We start from the raw sequence: 20,926 nt of genomic DNA on the forward strand, positions 1-20,926 counted from the left end.
CAGCCAGGATCTGCCAGAGCCGCTAGTCAGCCAGGATCTGCCAGAGCCGCCAGTCAGCCAGGATCTGCCAGAGCCGCCAGTCAGCCAAGATCTGCCAGAGCCGCCAGTCAGCCAGGATCTGCCAGAGACGCCAGTCAGCCAGGATCTGCCAGAGCCGCCAGTCTGCCCAGGATCTGCCAGAGCCGCCAGTCTGCCAGGATCTGCCAGAGCCGCCAGTCAGCCGGGAGTCTGCACCTTTTAGTGTTGTCTTTATTATTTTGTCAGGCCAGGGTGTGACATAGGTGATTTATGTGGTGTGTTTTGTCTAGGGGTTTTGTAGGTTATGGGATTGTGTTTAGTTAAATATTCTAGGTAAGTCTATGGTTGCCTGGAGTGGTTCTCGATCAGAGGCAGGTGTTTATCGTTGTCTCTGATTGGGAACCATATTTAGGCAGCCATATTCTTTAGGTCTCTTGTGGGTGATTGTTTCCTGTCTTTGTGTTTGTTGCACCAGATAGGGCTGTTTTGTTTTTTCACGTTTCTTGTTTTGTAAATTGTTCGTATTTTTCATCTTTTATTAAAGATGTATAAAGATAACCACGCTGCATTTTGGTCCTCCTCTCTTTCACCAGAAGAAAACCTTAACACTTGCATGTTCGGAAGAAAGTCTCCTTATCCTCTATTCTAAGAACAGATTCCAAGAACACAGAAGGAAAGGAATCTGTTCTTATTTGGCCACCTTACCCAGTAGATATGGGTTGGTTCGACACATTGAGACAGTTGTAGCCAAAATTAACTGCAATACACTGGTCTCAAATATATTAGCATAACTAGGCTACACAGAACAACGGCGGACGTAACATTAGGGGCTATTATTAAAACGTGTCCCAGTGCAACATGCCTAACTTTGCCCACTGGGTTGTGGTTTACATAGCGCTCTTTGAAATAAGCACTCGTATCGTCATATACAAATGGATCGAGTTAAGCCTCATATCCACCAGATGCTTCAAACTATTTGTGCTCCAGTGGAAGTCATGTATTTTCAATGAAGCAGTCCGCAATGCTGTTGGAAATGCCGCACTAGGCTGTGGTGCGTTCTGTGTACCACATGCTTCAATATTTTCAACTCGTGCGTTGCTTTTGTCGTACCAACGGAAGTTCATAACGTCAAGGCAGTTTCCTAGCTCTCTAACTACAAGGCTAACCACTTTGTCGTTTCCCTCGCTTGCGTTTTAAAGTTGTCTTGTGATTCACTTTCAGGAAGTCTAGAATGAAATCCACCACTGGGCTTTCCAGCGCTAGAGAGCAGGAACTCTGCTATAAGACTGTATGGGTAATTCCGCAACTACAGGAACTTCTATGTCCTCAGGGTCAATTTTGGTGATTTTATAAAAAAATATATGTTTTTATTCTTTCTATGTTAAGTTCACTCTACAATCACCCCATATTTTTTTCAACACCTCTCTATCAAGTATTTTAGCTTCTTTTCAGATGCATTTTATACCTCAATTTCACTGTTTGCTCTTGTCCATGACCCAGACTTTTGAGCTTCTACTATGTTTTTCTATGAGAAAACATGAATAATTACACATTATGTTATCTTATAGAGAAAGAGTCAATTAAATCAAATCTATATCAATATTTGCTGTGGGTATGCCCTTTATATTGTTATTTACACAACATATACCTGTCCTTTGGGAGTCTTGTCATTTCCACCACTGAGGACAAATTCCTCATGAGTAAAGTTTTGTCAAGAGAATGTTAACTTAGTACCATGATAATGTATGATGACACTGAAGCACATGGCTGCAGAGGACAGTTGTTCCAGGTGTGATGTCCAGAAGTTGAAGGAAAATCTAGGTAAATATTGCTTGTGTAGAGAATATTTTTATTGTCAGTCATTTCCAAACAGGCTTCAAATTCTTTAATTTGTGGTAGAATTAGATTTTTTAAATATATTTGATGTATTTAGTGTAACCCATATGCTAGCTGTAATACTGGCCAAAGCATGCTAAGCAGTCTGTCATGTTTCTCCAAAAACAGCAGAAGCGTCATTTCCATCAGTCATTTCTTATGTCAGTCATTTCTTAAATTTGGATGGACCAAACTTAACTGTGATGGAAATGACAGAACGTGCTGGAAATGACAAAAATCCATTAAGTTATTACTTTTTACTTTAATTTTTTTATTTTTACTTTAGGCTTATTTAATCATGTTTTAAATTACTTTAATCTAGAAAATGCTCCAAGGAGTGCACAATTGGACAACTTAACTAGTATTTTTCTTTGTTTTTAGAAGATGCCACATAAAACGGCACAGAGGTCACAGACATAGAAACAAAATTTAAAAAATTATCCTATATGATACCAGGAACACCTGCAAAATGACAGGGAAGAAAAAAGAGAAGGGAGAAGTGATTTCTATCTCTGAGCTTACAAAGTGAGAACAAAGAAGCGAGAGATGGCAATGGAAATGTAACCAACGGAATAGAAGACAGACTTTAAAGAGAACAGTTGCAATGGAGACCTACCTATCAGGCAACACACCACCTCAGTCACCAGATGACTTGCAGCCAGAACATGAGGCCAACATACCTGCCCCTAACTTACCTGCCCTGATACCCCGTCCTCATCATCTGCAACAGGAATGAGAAGTCTAATACTTGCTGGAAGGAAAAAGGTTGGAAGAGGTTGCTCAAAAACATAGAGATCTTTGCATGACAAATGTCAAACTTGATAAAGCTTAACAGAAAACTGAGAACTACAAAAAAAGCTATGATCAACTGATGAAGAAAATGGATAGACAAGATTCCCCAAAGACAAAACAGAAAATGAAGGGAACTCCGAAGGATTCTATTGTTTCAAAATGCCATCATTGTAGTTAAAGCAAAAGTGTCAAAGAATGGGCTGGGCCAAGGACAAACAAGTGGCTTCCAAAGTGTTCAGAGGCAACATCTTGAGAAAGTATGGCTTGGTCAAAGCTGCAAAAAAGAGAATTTGGATTTTCAGCAAAAGCAATGAGGACAAATGAAAACATGCCAACAAGTCTTCAATACTCCAGGAAAAAGCAGTATAACATAATTAGTACAGCTACAGAAGATAAAATCACTAGATTCTATGAACGTGATGTCAACAGTAGAGCAGCAACAGGGGAAAAAGGAAACACTAACGAGGAACGAGAAAAAAAAGCAGAAGCGCTTCTTGAATGGCACAATTCAGAACCTTTATCAGGATTTTAAGAGGGAATATTCAGAGATTAAAATGTCCTACTAGGAATTCTTAAAAATACGTATTTTGGGGATGTCAAGCCAAAAGTCCAGGATAGGGACACATGCCTCTGCAAAACCCACACCAACCTCCAGTTCATGGTGGACAAACTACAGCATCGCAAAGTGATCAGCTGCAGCAACAATCAAACCTTATTGAGTCTTTCTGCTGTGAGAACCTGGAGAAAGAGTGCATGTACACAGAGTTCTCCCTTTTCCAAGCCAAAGAGCTTAAACATCTGACTTTGATGCTGGTGAGCATACTTGGTGGTTTGAGTGGAAAAACAAAGCTGAAAAGAGAGAGAAGGAAAAACAAAGAGGGAAACATTGAGAAGTTCACTGTACATTTGACAGTATAAGAAAAGGTGTGTGGCACACTGCATATTCTACATGAGGACTTCTCCATAGGATTGAAAGAGAAGTTGGGGAGACACATGTACAACATTCAACACCAATCCTCCTAACTGAGATAATTAAAAGAGAATCTGCGGAAAGAGGAGATCATCATGCATATTGACTTTGCAGAGAACTCAGGGGCGCAACTTTCACTGGGGATGGGGGGGGGGGGACATGTCCCCCTCGCATTCTGCATTCTGAAATTGCATTTTTGTCCCCTCCAGTTTTATCATTTGAATGTGATGCAAAATGAGGCAACAGTGTGCTTTAGGACCATGCAGACACCTCCGAGCGGTCGGGTAGGCTGTTTGGAGTGTTTATCCGACTGGATAAAACAAATTCTAATCGTTATTTCCTCCCCACTTCTAAAACCAAAGTTGTGCCACTGAGAGAACTATCTGTGTAAATTCACCAGTGAAATCCAGGCAGTTCACTTTGGTGATTCTCACATGCAAGTGACCCTCCACACCTGTGTTGGACATACCACAAATGATACCGTTTCACTTTGCTCACTGAGCTCTTCTATGCAGATGACCCCTCTGCAATCTCAAAAACACTGGCCTACGTCCTTGAGCTCTGCCCACTTTTGGCATCTTACTTTTTCTTAAATTAATTAAATGTTCTACAATGGTTGTTGTTCAAAATGTTTGTTTTCATACGTTTCTTTTTACATAGATGTCATTTCCTCCACACCGTGTCATTTCCACCGCACCCATTTTTTTTAGGTAAATGAGTATGTTATGTATAATTGACATTGATTGATTTGTTTTAGATAGGGAAATCATATGGTTGTTATCATAATCTCACAAAAAGGTTGGGTGGAAATATCTTGTTTTTTCATTATGATAAATAAATATTTTCAGCTGTCACAAAGGCAAGTTTATACATTCAGGCGTTGTGTTGAATTATTCATTTCAGGAAAACCTTAAAAAGCACTTCAAATAATATTCAATGCAAGTTCATGTACAAATTTATAAGAAATGTCTTGTAAAATAATTGTATGATATTTCATTTTCAACTAAATTGGATGTTTAATGATGTGATGGAAATGACATTTGTCTATGGCTGTCTGAGAAAAACTGCACAAAGATATAAATTCCTGAATAGTACGATCGCAGCCTTTATCAGATATTATTTATAGACAAATCAAATTATAATACTGGTAAAATGGTGTTTCAATACATTTTAATTTCTGAAAGCTTGCAGGGCCAAAGTGCCCGAAGATTCAGAATCACCTGTATAACGCTGCCCAAAGTGTTTCCATAGTTGAGTTCATTTGTGCTTTCAAATATGGTTAATAGTATCAGGATCAGTCTATAGGTCCACAACTTAGTTACCATGATTAAACACTGATGACCAAGTGGAGTTAATAAAGCATCACAAGAAAACACTAAAGAGATGCCAGGCGCAAACACAAGCCGCGCGCGGGTCACCACCAAGCAGCGCCCAGAAGTTTGATGAGAAGATAAAACATTTAAAGATTTGTTTTCAATAACGACGACCACCATGAGACCTGCAACGATGTCTGGTTTGAGTCAGGCAAAATACGTATCATATACCCAGAATAAGACAATAAAATGACATCATGGGCTGTAGCAAATGTTTTGACTCATCACATACACTGCTGGTATTATCTGTCACTTTATTCCTAGTTATATGTACATACAGGTATCTACCTCAAACCCCTGCACATCAACTCGGTACTGGTATCCTGTGTATATTGCCAAGTTATCGTTTCTTATTGCGTATTTATTATTATGTGTTTTACTTTTCTAATATTTCTCTATTTTCTGTCTCTGCATTTTTGGGAAGGGCCCATAAGTAAGCATTTCACTGTTAGTCCATACCTGTTGTTCATGATCAATGTGACAAATAACATTTGATTTGAAAATCTGACTGTTGTTTCGGATGTTACATAGGCTTTCCATCTAAATCTCTATTTTATAGTTTGTAACCAATTTGATTTGTGGTTAGTTTGGTTGAAGCTAGGATAAGATAAAGATCCATCTAAAAAGCACTGCATGGTCAAGCTGACCTCAGCATTGGCCGTGCAGCATTTACGGTGATATGGCCTCTGAAGAAGTCAAGGCATTCATACTTCTTACGCTTCACGGAGCAGCACAGAGCTGTTGGCAAGGAAGTGATATTGTTTTTATACAGGGCCTCCCACCCCCGCCCCCACCCCCACCAATCGTCAACCAATCATGTCAATGTGGAGCTATACGGAGCCTTCTGCATTGTTACACAATTTGGGATGCACACAGCGATGCGGTACAGAATTCAATTTTGCCTCAGGAGCCACTGTAATTGCTTCACACCCTCACACATTACAACCTGTTTTTACTTTGTCATTATGTTTGTAGATTGATGAGGAAAAAACGATTTAAGCAATTTTAGAATAAGGCTGTAATGTAAGAAAATGTGGGAAAAGTCAAGGGGTCTGAATACTTTCCTAATGTCCTGTAGGCCTATGAATTTTACAAGAAGTGAGCTATAATCATCAATGTCATGACAAGAATAATTAAAGATCCATAAGCTATAAAATACGAGATTCATAATGTTAAGATACCATAATAATTCATAATGTTAAGATACCAATTGGTAGCATAATTACATGGGAAATTCATGCTTAGTTTATTGTTTACAATGTTATAATGCGTGTTACTGGTGATTTCTGTCCTTTGGTGGGCAAATTTCAAATTTTTATTTACTCAACACAATCACAAATGGTGGCTTTGATCACAGTTTTGAGGTTAAGGTTGCTTGATGTTCATAGCTAGCAGGCAACACAAACAAACATTGTTGTGCCAATCTCTCTTCACCTACCATCAACACCAACAATCTCTGCAATCCTCCTCCATGTCATTGACCTTCTGATTTTGTCTCTGTATTCTAGCAAAGCATAATCATATACAACTGGAAAACGAGACCCAACGATGATTTGGCTTCCTCCATCTTTTTTTGGTTGTGCTTGCCCGGACTTAATGAAAGGTGAAATTCTGTTTCATGAAGGGAAGATTTTTAAGCAAACATCTACTCCTCACCTGATTATTTAACAACAGCGGTGACCACATACAATTTGCATAAAGCAGGGTAGAGCTAATTTTTTTGTATCGCTCTGCTAGCAGGGTTTGCGCCACTTGTTATGGGTGTAAGATGGCACAGTGATGCCATCTGTTGGTAAATATTCATTACTGCAACTCTTGTGTTTTACCGGGGTGCTTGAGATACCCGGATATGTTGTGATGTACTGAACAAGACTGGTTACTCGCATCAATGCCTCTGTCTCGTCATTTAACATTCAAACATGGTGTCAGAAGTGGGATAACTAACCATGCTTTCCGCAAATTAGAGTCACCTGGTCTGGTTTACCAAACAAATGCTTATTTGTGTAAAATTTTGCCCGGAATTGGCCTTAGCTAGAGTGAGTTAGCTAGTTAGCTTCAGTGTTGTTAGCACCGTTTAGACATGGCAGCGAACATTCCCCCTCCCGCCGTTATGAAGCTCAGCGGGGATTGGAGCACGAACTGGGATACGTTTAGAGGTGAATGGGAGGACTATGCACTAGCAACGGGACTTCTGGAAAAGGAAGATGAGGTAGTGGCTGCCACTTTGAGGACTATAATGGGAAGTGAATGCCGACACGTATACAAACACAACCTGAACCTAACAGCAGCTCAGCAAGGTAATGATGTAGCTATTCTTCAAGCTCTTGAACATTACTTTACGCCAGCAAAGAACGTCATCTACGAGCGTTATGTTTTCGGTCGTTGCAAACAGGAGGACGGGGAGTCCATTGACAGCTTTGTCACTAGGTTAAGGGAAAAGGCAGCTACATGTGACTATGGTGCTTTAAGAGATGAACTGATCAGAGATAAGATTGTGCTTGGCATAACTGATGAGGGCACCCGCAGACGTTTGCTGGGAGAACGTGACCTGACGCTGGCCTTGGCAGTGGAGACATGCCGTGCAGCAGAGCTTACTGATATACGGATAAGGTCCATGGAGCTAGAAAGGCAACATATGTCAATGCTACATTCAGGCAGCCAGTAAAGAAATTCCCCTTTGCTGCAACTAATGCTAATACTACAGCCAACTCTGCAGTAGACAACCCGATATTGTGGCATTTCTCATGGACGAGGAAAAGAACACTGCCCAGCCTATGGAAAAATATGCAATTCCTGTGGTACAGCTAATCGCGTCGCAAGGGTCTGCATGAAAAGCAAGAGAAAGGAGGGTAAAGTGCACTCCATGGAAACAAACACAGATGAAGGGAACGACAGCACAGAGGATGTATATGCTAGCGAGTGCATAGGGGACAAAAGTGGTTTGTCACTCTGCTACTTAATAATAAACCATAGCAATGCCAGCTAGATTCAGGGGCCACATGCAACGTTATGAGCCTTAAAGACAAAAGGAGGCTCACGCCCAGAGACAAACTCACACAGAGTAGCACCAAGCTGAAACTGTATTCAGGCCAGTTCATGACCTCTTTAGGCCTGTTTGTGACAGAGTGTGTTTTACGTGGCCAGAAATACACCCTTGAGTTTGAAATAGTTGAGGCTAGTCAACAGCCATTACTGTCAGGTTCTACATGCAAGCGCCTTGGGCTTGAGCTGATCTTAACATTATAGACAAAGTCCAGGCTGGGCCCCTGAGCAAGGAGACACTCCTAAGCAAGTACCATGATGTCTTCAACGCACCGGTCGAGTCAGTTCCTGGGGAAGTCCACTTTGAGTTGGATGCAGCAATCCAGCCTGTCCAGTGTGCACCCTGCAATGTACCAGTGGCCATGAAAGCAGCTACGAAGGCTCAGCTTGACACATACAAAGCAGATGGCCACATCATATCCGTCACCGAGCCTACAGACTGGATAAGTAATATGGTGATCGTCAAGAAACCAGACAAGCTACGGATATGCATTGATCCTAAACACCTCAACCGGGCTCTGCGACGTTCACATTACATTATGCCCACGTTGGAGGATGTTCTTTACAAGCTTCCAAAGGCCAGAGTCTTCACGCTCGTGGATACCAGAGATGCCTTCCTGCAGTGCAAGCTCGACGAGCCCAGCAGCTACATGACCACCTTTTGGACACACTGGGGCAGGAATAGGTGGTTGAAGCTTCCGTTTGGTGTCTCTGTGGCTCCAGAGGTGTATCAGAAGGAAACAGCATGAGCTGTTGATGGGACTCAGTGGCGTGGAACCCATAGCAGATGACATCGTCGTAGTGGGCTGTGGGGACAGTGATGAGGAGGCAGAATGTGACCATGACGCCAAGCTGCTGGCCCTGATGGTCAGATGCAGACAGGTCAAGCTAAGGTGAAGCATAAAAAAGCTTCAGTTTAAAGTGCCAGAGGTCCGCTTTCATGGGCACATCTTGTCCTCCATCGGATTGAAGGCGGATCCTGAAAAAGTGATGGCTGTCTTGGAAATGCCCCACCCATCTGACGTGAAGGGATTGCAGCGCTTCGTCGGATTCGTCACCTACCTGACCAAATTCCTACCGCGGCTCTCTGAAGTGTGTGAGCCACTAAGGAGGCTCATGGACAAGGACACCATCTGGCATTGGCTCCCAAAAATGCGCAGCGGTGAGGGAAATAAAACAACTGGTCACCCAGACACCTGTACTGCGATACTACAATGTGTCAAAACCTGTCACGATTCAGAGTGACTCAAGCCTGTATGGACTTGGCTGTTGCCTCATGCAGGAGGGCCAGCCTGTGGCATTCGCCTCTAGGGCACTCACCCCAACAGAGCAGAACTATGCCCAGATAGAGAAGGAGTGCCTCAGCATTGTGTTTGCATGCCAACGCTTCCACCACTACCTGTACGGGTGCGACAATATTACCACAGAGACAGATCACAAGCCCCTTATTGCTATATTCAGCAAGCCTCTTCTGAATGCCCCAAAACGACTGCAGAGCATGCTACTGGCCCTACAAAACTACAACCTCAAGGTGGTGTATAAGCCAGGGCCAGAGATGTATGTGAGTGACACGCTCAGCAGGGCTACTGCATCAGGCACTCACACACGCTCCATGCATGAACAACACGCAGTGTGCAGCTTACAAACAGAGCAAGCGGATGTTGAACACATCAACCAGGCTGACTACCTCAATGTTACGGACCAGCGCCTTATACAAATCAGACAGCACACAGACAGGGACGAGCAACTCCAGACATTGAGGTCTGTGATTCTGATGGGCTGGCCCGACTGCAAGGAAGAAACTGCTTTAGCCTTCAGAGAATATTGGCCAGTCAAAGAGGTGCTCAGTGTTCAAAACTGAGTAATATTCAAGTGTCAGAGAGTCATTATTCCCCGGTCTCTGCGCCCTGAGATGTTGGCGCACGTGCACTCAAGTAACATAGAAGGTGAGGCCTGTTACAGACAAGCACGTGACACACTGTATTGGCCAGGAATGCAGAGTGAAATCAAATGACTATGTCAGTAAATGCACAGTCTGCAATGAATATGCCATTGAGCAACAGAGAGAGACGATGATGTCCCATGAGCTACCGATGCACCCCTGGCAGATAGTAAGTCTAGATCTCTTCCAGCACAGTGGCAAAGACTTTCTGCTGGTAGTCGATCATTACTCAGACTTTTGGGAGATTGAGCTCCTCCCCGACCTCTCAGCAGAGACAACGATCAAACGCTGCAAGGCTCAGTTTGCCCGCTATGGCCAGCCAGATAGGGTAATTTCAGACAATGGACACCAATTCTCCGGCGTTGAGTTCCGAAAATTTGCTGCAGGATGGGAATTCGAGCACGTCACTTCATCACCACGACACACAAAAGCTAATGGGAAGGCTGAGTCCACAGTAAAAATCGCAAAGAACCTCTGCAAAAAGGCTCTGCGAGAGGGCAAAGATGCCTGGAAAGCAATCCGGCAGTGGCGCAATAGGCATGGATAGCAGCCCGGCACAGCGCCTCATGGCACGGCGCTTAAAAGCAGCTCTGCCAGTAGCAAGCACTCTCCTGGAGCCATGTGTGGTGACAGACGTGCTGGTGAAGCTACGTCACAGAAGACAGGTCTCCAAGTTCATCTACGACAAATCAGCAAAAGACTTACCTGAGCTCAGGGTGGGTGAAACAGTGCGAATGAAGCCACTACCAGGGGACCGGACAGGCCTCTGGAGACTCGGATCCTGTGTACAGAAAGTGGCACCACGCTCCTACTTGGTTGAAGTGAATGGATCACTGTACCGTCGTAACAGGATTGACCTTCGGATTGCTGAGCCAGCACCTACTCTGAACCCTGATGGCCAACAAAATGTGTTGTTGTTACCTGAAAAAAAAAACTAAACTGTTCATGTTGGAAATTGTTACTACGTTTGTTTTGTTAGTGAATTGATACCTCCTGTCCTATTTTATTAAATGGAAGATGCTATGGGTGTAAGATGGCACAGTGATGCCATCTGTTGGTAAATGTTCATTACTGCAACTCTTGTGTTTTACCGGGGTGCTTGAGATACCCGGATGTGTTGTGATGTACTGAACAAGACTGGTTACTCGCATCAATTCCTCTGTCTCGTCATTTAACATTCAAACACCACTCACCTTCCCACAGTCCACTGCGCATTGCTCCATGTGCTCCCGTTGAAAATGAATTGGGGCAGAAATTCATCTGGTGAATTCGGAAGTGGTGGAAACCCTACGTATGTTATGTTTCACTATATTGGATCACTCCAATATATTGATATCACTCCGCTGTGGAGGGATACATCCGAGGTGAGGATTTACAGATTTATTCTTGGATACACCTGTGTCACGGCCGGGGTCCACCCTTATATATAGACACCATGACCGTGACAAACATTATTTTTATGGTTTGAGGTACAAACTTTCTGTTCACTTGGTAAGTGGAAAGTGTAATATCTTGCGTGGAAGTATACTCACTGGCTGTTTGCAGCCTGGAGCAGCTGGACCACATGGCCAGCAGGACTACCAGGCTGACAGGCCATCAGAAGCCGGCGGTGGGGCTTCATCACCCCAAGCAACTTGAGAGGTAATGGGGGTGCTACTCACTCGGCTTGCCACTGCACTGGACATCAAACTGGTGGACAGTGATGACTCTCCATCTGTCCCCATCTTTGTTGAGTTCTGCGAAGCCTTGCAGGAGAGCTGATTCTCTGCCAGGGGGCGCTTCCAAATCACAGCAGAGACTGGACCATGGAGTTATGTTGCTGGCACAGAGTCACTCGGCCTCCGGGAGTACCCGACCATGGACACCATGATAGCTGCCATGGTCCTACCCGACCGGGAGATTATAGGGCAGAACCCGCGACTGAAGCCGGAACCCCCCAGAGTCTTTGAGGACTTGAAACCAACATATTGGTCCCTCTGCTCTCTTGGCTGCCTACTCCACCAATTTTGTGGTCCCAAAAAGAGACAGAGGGTTTCGACTGATTCCGGACCTCCGCAACCTCATCGGGTACTTGAAGGTACTGAGGTTCCACATGTTATCCCCAGCGCGTGTGTTGCAGTCTGTGTCAAGGGACCAATGGTTTGTGATGCTGGACCTGAGGGATGCGTACTTCCATGTTCCTATTCACCCAGCACATTGGCAGTACGTCTGATTCGCTTTCGAAGGGAGGGCTTATGAATTCATAGTTCTTCCCTTCGGCCTTTCCTTGGCACCCTACATTTTCACAAAGTGCATGGACGCTGTCCTGGCACCTCTCACGTCCCACCTCTCACGTGTTAATCGTCAATTACCTGGACGATTGGCTGATTTGTGCACCGACCAGGACCGAGGTCCTGTCAGACAGAGACATGCTCCTGACCCACATCGGCAGGCTGGGCATTACTGTAAATGATAAGAATAGTAATCTGACGCCCACCCAGAGGGTGACCTTCATTGGCATGGAACTGGAATTAGTCCTCATGAGAGAGCGCCTGCCCACTAGAAGGGTTTAGGCAATCTTATCTTGCTTCGACCACTTTCGGGAGGGATGGGTGGTATCCGGCCTAACCTGCCAACGCAAGGTGCAATATGTCTTCCAATACCCTCAGTCTCATTTGGATGAGGGCTTGGCAGCCTCTACACTGAGAGGGTATATGGCTGCTATATCTGCCTGCCGTGCGGGGTGGATGGACAGGTCAGTGGGGTGCCATCTCTTGGTCTCCAGGTTTATGAACGGGGTTCATTGCCTACGTCCAGCTAGGACCCACTCAATGGCGAGCTGGGATCTGGAAGTGGTCTTTGCAGCTTTGGCAAAGCCCCCTTTCGAACAGTTGGAGTCTGCCTCCCTGAAACACCTCTCTATGAAAGTGGTTTTCTTGGTAGCAATTACTTCCATGAACAGGGTGGGTGAGCTCCATGCTCTTTCGGTAAGTTCTGAGTGCTACCGGATGGAGGGGGGAGGAGTATATCTCTCTGCCCCAACCTGTCATTCCTCCCAAAGGTTCTGTCAGAAAGGCATATGAACATCCCTTTTATCCTGTCTGCTTACGACCCCACTGCAGTGACGGGAGAGTCTGGGCCTCCCTCCGGCATGCTGTGCCCTGTGAGGGCACTGGCTGCCTATGTGGAGTGGACACGGTCAGTGAGAACAATAGACCAGCTCTTTGTCTGCTATGGTGAGAGAGTCCTGGAGGCTGGGCTATCAAAGTACTGTGCCGGGACCCCCCCTTCCACATTGACAGCCCCTGCATCTCAATCCCACGCTGGGACTTTGCCGCTGGCTGGCCAGGTCCCTCTTGCACCGACTAATCTGGTACGGGTATACCAATATATTGGAGTGAAACATAACGAAGGTTACGTATGTAACCACGATTATGAGCTATATGGATCACTCCAATCCTCTACGGTGCTAGAGGTGCCTCAAAAATGATGTAGTCGCCACCATGGTGTCTATAGATAGGGGTAGACCCAGCCATGACACAGGTGTACACGGGAGTGAATCTGTAAATCCTCACCTCGGATGTATCCCTCTGCTGCGGAGTGATACCAATATATTGGAGTGATCCATATAGCTCACATAACCGTGGTTACATACGTAACCTTCGGCCTGTGTACACAATTGCCGGGTGCTGCTTCAGTGCCCAGAGTGGATTGCTTGTGAGCGTGCTAGGAGCATATGGCAGCAGTTCGGTTGTGCATCGACAATTAGTTTAATCCATTGTCCATTTCATGAATTTATTCACAGGTAAATAGTAATATAATCTAAACTGCTATGGTGACAAACAAACTTTTCCAATCGTCCACATGGCTGGGAGAACCTATTCAAGTAAGTAAATACATTTTGAAAATGTAAAAAAAAACGATAGCCTGCACTGTAGCTAGCTAACTCAACTGAGCTGCTAATGTAGCTAGCTATCCAGACAACTTTACATACTGTGTAGCTAGCTAAGGGAACTACATATCCCCAGTTTCTTAACTTTATATTGGCTAACAGATAGCAGCTCCAACTGTTAAAAAGGGAGAGAGTAGGCTATTCTGGATAGGTCAGGCACTTTTGTGTAGTTCCAGTCCCCAGAAAGAATGTGAGAACAGAGATAATAGAAACATAATATTCAGTGTTTTCCAGTGGCGATTTTAGCATGTCAATCGTGGTGAAGCAAACTCCCACACATTGTTTTTAGATGCATGCCAGTAAAGCCACTACACAACACAACACAAAACAATACATGAATTGCACTATAACGATGACAAATGGTGCCCATAAACTGTCCCAACAGCAGAGTCCCAACAGCAGTCCCAACACCTTACCACTGCTACACCTGGCTGTCAGCGGAGCCTTGTCTGGCCGCAAAACAGTTCATTCAGTCTCACTTACTGCCTTTAAAAAAAACATAGCTGATATGGCTGACTTGCTTAAACAAATGTAGTTTCTACTGACAATTGAGATGTACAAACTATGGCATAAGGGGACGACGAGCGAATAAGAGGCAATCCGTAATTTCAATTAAGGCGTTCCATCAACGGGACAGTTGTAAAATCATGTAGCGCCGTGTGTCATGATTGCACATTTTAGAGAAACAACAAATGTCAGTACATATAAGTGTCTTATATTGGCTGAAGGCTTAAATTCTTGTTAACATAACTGCACTGTCCAATTTACAGTAGCTACTACTGCGAAAAAATGCCATGCTATTGTTTGAGGAGAGCTCCTAACAACAAAATACTTTTCACCACGATAGGTTTGATAAATTCACCTCTGAAGGTGAAATGTGTCTTTACATTCTGAAATCTTGCTCTGATTTATCGTCCCAAGGGTCCCAGAGATAACATGAAGTGTCGTTTAGTTAGATAAAATCATTTTTCATATCCTAAAAAGGTCCATATGCACGATCGATTGTGTATTTCCACTCGTTCAATTAGCAAAGAAAGGAATCTGTGAAAATCTAACCCTAAACGTTGTTTCAACCAGTCAAATTGCATTCGTATTTATTCCTCAGAGATCCTAGAAAGTAACCAGACTTCACTATATCATTAGGAGTGTAGTATATCCTATAGGACACCAAATTTGGTCAGAGAGCGCGGCTCCATGGCACGCCGGTAACACGAGCGGTCTTCACTTGAATGACTGTAACTTTGTCAAATAAGCACTAATCGGGGTCAAACAAAGCTAGCTAGATAGCCAATGAGCTGGGCTTTATGGAAACCCTGTTTCTGTCACACGTTTTTGCTGCTAACCTTGTGCGACAGCAAGCCTTTTCTTTTTGGACAAACACTGCAAGAATATGGAGAATTATGAAAACTGGGTGTTTTGAAAATGTTGAACTTACAATATGGCTACTAATACTGAAAAAGCTAAATCAAAGTCCAAGTATACAGATTTGATGATATTCTTGCATAAAAATGTAATATAAATGTAAATATGTCCTTCACGATTTGCCCAAATATACCTGGGTGACTTCACACTAAATGTCATGTAGCTTGCTCATAATTCAAGTTATCAGTCTGACTTTGCACAATCACACCATCGGAATTACAACCAGATTGATGGCTAGATTTGGGACCTTTCTGTTGCATTTCAAAGACGGTGGTAGAATAGATTTTTTTTTAAACGGTTGTTTCTTTCTTTGTATTTTCTTCTGCCAGATCTATTGTGTTATATTCTCCTGCATTCAGTTCACATTTCCACAAACTTCAAAGTGTTTCCTATCAAATGGTACCGAGAATATGCATATCCTTGCTTCAGGGCCTGAGCTACAGGCAGTAAGATTTGGGTATGTCTTTTTAGGTGAAAATTGAAAAAAAAGGGGGCTATCCCTAATTAAGACATTAATGAGCGTGCTAGGATGGATGTAGTCAATACAACTATTTGTTTTAACACTTTTGAAATGTACAGAATTCAGAACATGGGCCGTTCTTACAGTATTCTCCCTGTACACCTAATCTGAACCTTAGGACAAATAAAGGGCGCATATAAGCAGACAATCAAAGCACTAACAATATTCGATGATTTCATTTCTCTAAAACAGGTTATAGGCTACATGTGCACCAAGTCAGAACAGTAGGCTAATTTATGAGGGGGAAAGGGACCAAATTATTAGGGTGAGGCACATGGGCTACTAAGAGCTTACTACACAACATTCACTTAGTATTACTTTCTTAGCTACAGTATATACAGTGGGGAGAACAAGTATTTGATACACTGCTGATTTTGCAGGTTTTCCTACTTACAAAGCATGTAGAGGTCTGTAATTTTTTATCATAGGTACACTTCAACTGTGAGAGATGGAATCTAAAACAAAAATCTAGAAAATCACATTGCATGATTTTTAAGTAATTCATTTGCATTATATTCCGTCTTTCACAGTTGAAGTGTACCTATGATAAAAATTACAGACCTCTACATGCTTTGTAGTAGGTAAACCTGCAAAATCGGCAGTGTACCAAATACTTGTTCTCTCCACTGTATACACTACTGTTCAAAAGTCCTCAACGGGCAGCTTCATTAAATAGTACCCGCAAAACGCCAGTCTCAGCATCAACAGTGAAGAGGAGACTCAGGGATGCTGGCCTTCTAGGCAAGGTTGCCAAGAAAAAGCCATATCTCGGACTGACCAAAAAAATAAGATTAAATTGGCAAAAGAACACAAACATTGGACAGAGGAACTCTGCCTAGAAGGCCAGCATCCCGGAGTCGCCTCTTCACTGTTGGTGTTGAGACTGGTGTTTTGCGAGTACTATTTAATTAAGCTGCCAGTTCAGGACTTGTGAGGCGTCTGTTTCTCAAAGTAGACACTCTAATGTACTTGTCCTCTTGCACAGTTGTGCACCGGGGCCTCCCACTCCTCTTTCTATTCTGGTCAGAGTTAGTTTGCGCTGTTCTGTGAAGGGAGTAGTACACAGCGTTGTACGAGATCTTCAGTTTCTTGGCAATTTCTCGCATGGAATAGCCTTCATTTCTCAGGACAAGAATAGACTGACGAGTTTCAGAAGAAACATTTTGAGCCTGTAATCGAACCCACAAATACTGATGCTCCACATATTCAACTAGTCTAAAGAAGGCCAGTGTTATTGCTTCTTTAATCAGAACAACAGTGTTCAGCTGTGCTAACATAATAACAAAAGGGTTTTCTAGTGATCAATTAGCCTTGATATGATAAACTTGAATTAGCTAACAAAACGTGCCATTGGAACACAGGAGTGATGGTTGCTAATAATGGGCCTCTGTACGCCTATGTAGATATTCCATTAAAAATCTGCCGTTTCCAGCTACAATAGTCATTTACAACATTAACAATGTCTACACTGTATTTCTGATCAATTTAATGTTATTTTATGTTATGTGCTTTTCTTTCAAAAAACAAGGACATTTCTTTAATAACCCCAAACGTTTGAATGGTAGTGGTAGTGTATCTCCCTAGCATATTACATCATTTATGTAGCAACATACAAGACATTTTGGACTCACCTTGTTGTGCTGTGCTCACTTGAACAGAAAGGTGGCACGGCAGACCTTGGTGGGCAAATTATGTCATCAAACTTTGGCATCAAAGTCTGGCATTCTCTGGATTTATGGTGCTTTTATATCAAACTGGGAACTGTGGAAAAAAAAACAGAGTTGAATCATGACGTCAGTGATCTTCAGGTCAGAGCTCTAGAAAGAGGACGAAGTTCCCGACTTGCAATTCTGAGTTGGATGACCGTTCAAAGCGTATTTTCCCAGTCAGAGCTTGTTTTTTTCCCGAGGTCCCAGTGGTCTTGAACTCACTGAAGTCTGATATTTCTCAGTTCCGAGTTTCCAGTTGTTTTGAGTGCGGCAGAATGTTGGATTGACAGAATGCCTAATGTTTGTCCTTTTAAGCTTGGAAAAGAGACCCCTAAACCCACACTTGGACCACACAACCTCTCCACTGAATAGTAGGCTAATGATTGATTTGTGATGCTTGCAGTTAGCGACCGATTCCTTCCAAACCACTCATTGTTAAATTTGTGATTTCCAACATGTTGTGTAATGTTTATGTTCAATGGCTGGTGAGCCAGATACGTTTTATCTATAATTTCTCTTCATTATTTCTCTTTATATTACAATGATTGAAAAGGATTTGCCATTAGATTGTCGACTTGATTCATGATGACTGCTAGCTAAAAATGTTAAGTCCAATCAAAGCTTCTGTAGATATCATGTGATTTACTGTCATTTTATCTGTGGCGAATGACCTTGAGCCTTCTGATGTAACTCTATGGCAGCACCCAAGAGGCTTGAATTTTCTAGCTCTACCCGTAGATTTTGCAGTGGTGTAGTGTCCCCAGGAGTGACAGAACACTGAACCAATCACGGCGCAACTAGAGAACAATACCAACCCCTATTGTCCACTGGCTGTATTGTCCACTGGCTGCCCCACCAACACAGAAAGCACTGATCTAGGCTGAAACACCTGCATTTTGGAGCAGCCTTACTCAAGAAAGAAAACAAATGCATTTATTGATAGCAAATGTATTAATGCCAAAATAACATGCAAAATGACATGTCACCACTGGTTCTGTCTAATTCGAGTATAATAAAGTTTGTTTCTTTTGATGTTTTCTGTCCTCAGATACAGAGAGCTGTGAAAGCCTGTTTGCAGATGAAGAGGGCTCAATGAAGAGAAGTGGTTCTCAGTCCTGGTGCTGGGGACTCAAAGGGGTGCACATTTTAGTTTTCGCCTTAGCACTACACAGCTGATGCAAATGATCAACTCATCAAGCTTCAAGTGGTATTCATGTATGCATTTGTGATGTTATCTTTGGTATGATCTTGCTATGTGTGTTCACATGCATCTATCTATTTATCCAATGTTATCATGATTTGTTATAATATTATACATGACTAATTCACAATGACCTGGTTATGTAAAAGCCTAATAATGACATTATCTTCCATATTCCTGTAGATACCTTCCAACTGGAAATTCCCTCAAAACAATTGCTGACAATTGCCATGTAGGGCACTGCCTCGTGGGGGAATTCAAGTATGTGGGAAAGCCATCTGTGTCCTGCATAACTTCATGATGGACATGAGGACCAGGAGGGGACCTGCAGCTCGCCGCCGACTGCCATAGGAGAGGTCTGCTGCTCTGCAGGATGTTGCAAGGATGGGGGCCAACAACACAGCACGGGAGACAATCCGTATGCGGGAGATCTTCACCTCCTACTTCTTCGAAGAGGGTGCTGTTCCCTGGCAACACCAAAGACTACTCTATGCACAACTCTTTTAAGAGCCACCCACATTGCAATAAGAGTATTCTTCCATTTACTTAGCGATGTCAACTACAGTTATTCAATTACCAGTTTCTCTCTGTTGGATTTCTACTTCTCAGGTGAGGGTGCTGTTCAGGATAAGGGGATGTCTATACAAAAACAACAGGCTCTTTTAAGAGTCACCCATATTGAAAATTTATAACCCAACACCCTATAACCCAACCTACAGTACACACTTGTGTATCAATCTGATTGATGGATTGTGTTGTGCAGTAAGCAGGCTCCCCTGTATAACTGTATAACTGTGGCTCCTTCCACCTTCAAAGAATAAGCAAGAGGACCAACCATGAAGAATAATAAGACACTTAATTATTTATATTTATGCATCGATGCTATTTGTTTGTCCTAGTGTGCCTTGTCTGTTTTTCAGTATAAAGTACTCTGCAGCCACTCCGTGTGGGACACCAGGTGAGGCCACACACAAATATTCCTGTTGAACACTGTCTCTTTAACTACCTTGTTTTTTCAATAAGTCTCTCTCCTTCACTTCATCTCTCTCCCCCTTCTCCCTAAATCATCTAGGTTATATCAGCTGTGTCGGTAAACCCCTCCAGCTTGTGAACTGCCTGACACAGAGGGCACATCATGATCAGAGGTGAAAGGTCACTTGGTCAGGTCAACATGAAGTATTATTAAAGAGATGTTTACATTGAAATACAGATAGAGATATAGTAGTCCCAGAGTTAAGGATCCAAGGTCAGTTTTGCATTCACCTCCTAATGATTATGATGACTGACAGTGTTGGGATTAAAATAACATAAGGCTTAATCATGCTCTTTCTCTCATCTGCAGGTACTGTATGTTTTGATGTGAGGGATACCAACTCCCAGTCCCGTCATTGCCACCTCACCTGCTCTAAGATAACTGACGGGCCTACTGGGTGCCCAAGGCTGGTTAGGAAACACTGCTAGACACTTATGTAATTGTGTTGACCTGAGAAAATATGAAGTTTAGTAGCACTATAATTCATTCATCATATGCTATCTTCCCTAATCCTCAGTTCTTAACTCTTTCCCTTTGTCTTTTACACTCTCAAACCCCTCTCCCAAACGTATTTCTTCCTGTGTGTTTTTTATGCACACCAGATGTGCATTGAAGTACAGCTTGAACTTGTATTCATAATATCATACTACAATTATAATATGTATAATGCATGTACTATGTATTTATAACACACGAATAATGAACTTCTTTCATTAAAGCTTTTCAAATTCTCTACTGGAGTTGGTTCACATTCTCTACTGGTTGAAATTAAGTCTCATTTGATGACATACTACACCTACCCTGTGTCCTCAGATCAGTGCAGATGAAGGAAATTAGATATGGAGATGAACCTGTTTTAGAGTATTTACATGACGCATAGGAAATGTAGTGTAAGGTTTAAAAAAAAATCTGGTTCTATATATATATATATATGAATTACAAATCAGCCTTTAACTAGTTAAATAATGTGTTGTAGTTCATTGCAGAGTTACAATGTGTAATCATTAATGTCCCAGGACCAGGATTGGTAAACATTGTTGAAGTGCATTATTGTAATACATACATGCACACAGCATCATTTAAAGACTGAAGTTTGAT

Source organism: Oncorhynchus clarkii, chromosome 33 (genome assembly GCF_045791955.1).
Source record: "Oncorhynchus clarkii lewisi isolate Uvic-CL-2024 chromosome 33, UVic_Ocla_1.0, whole genome shotgun sequence".
Taxonomy (NCBI): Eukaryota; Metazoa; Chordata; class Actinopteri; order Salmoniformes; family Salmonidae; genus Oncorhynchus; species Oncorhynchus clarkii.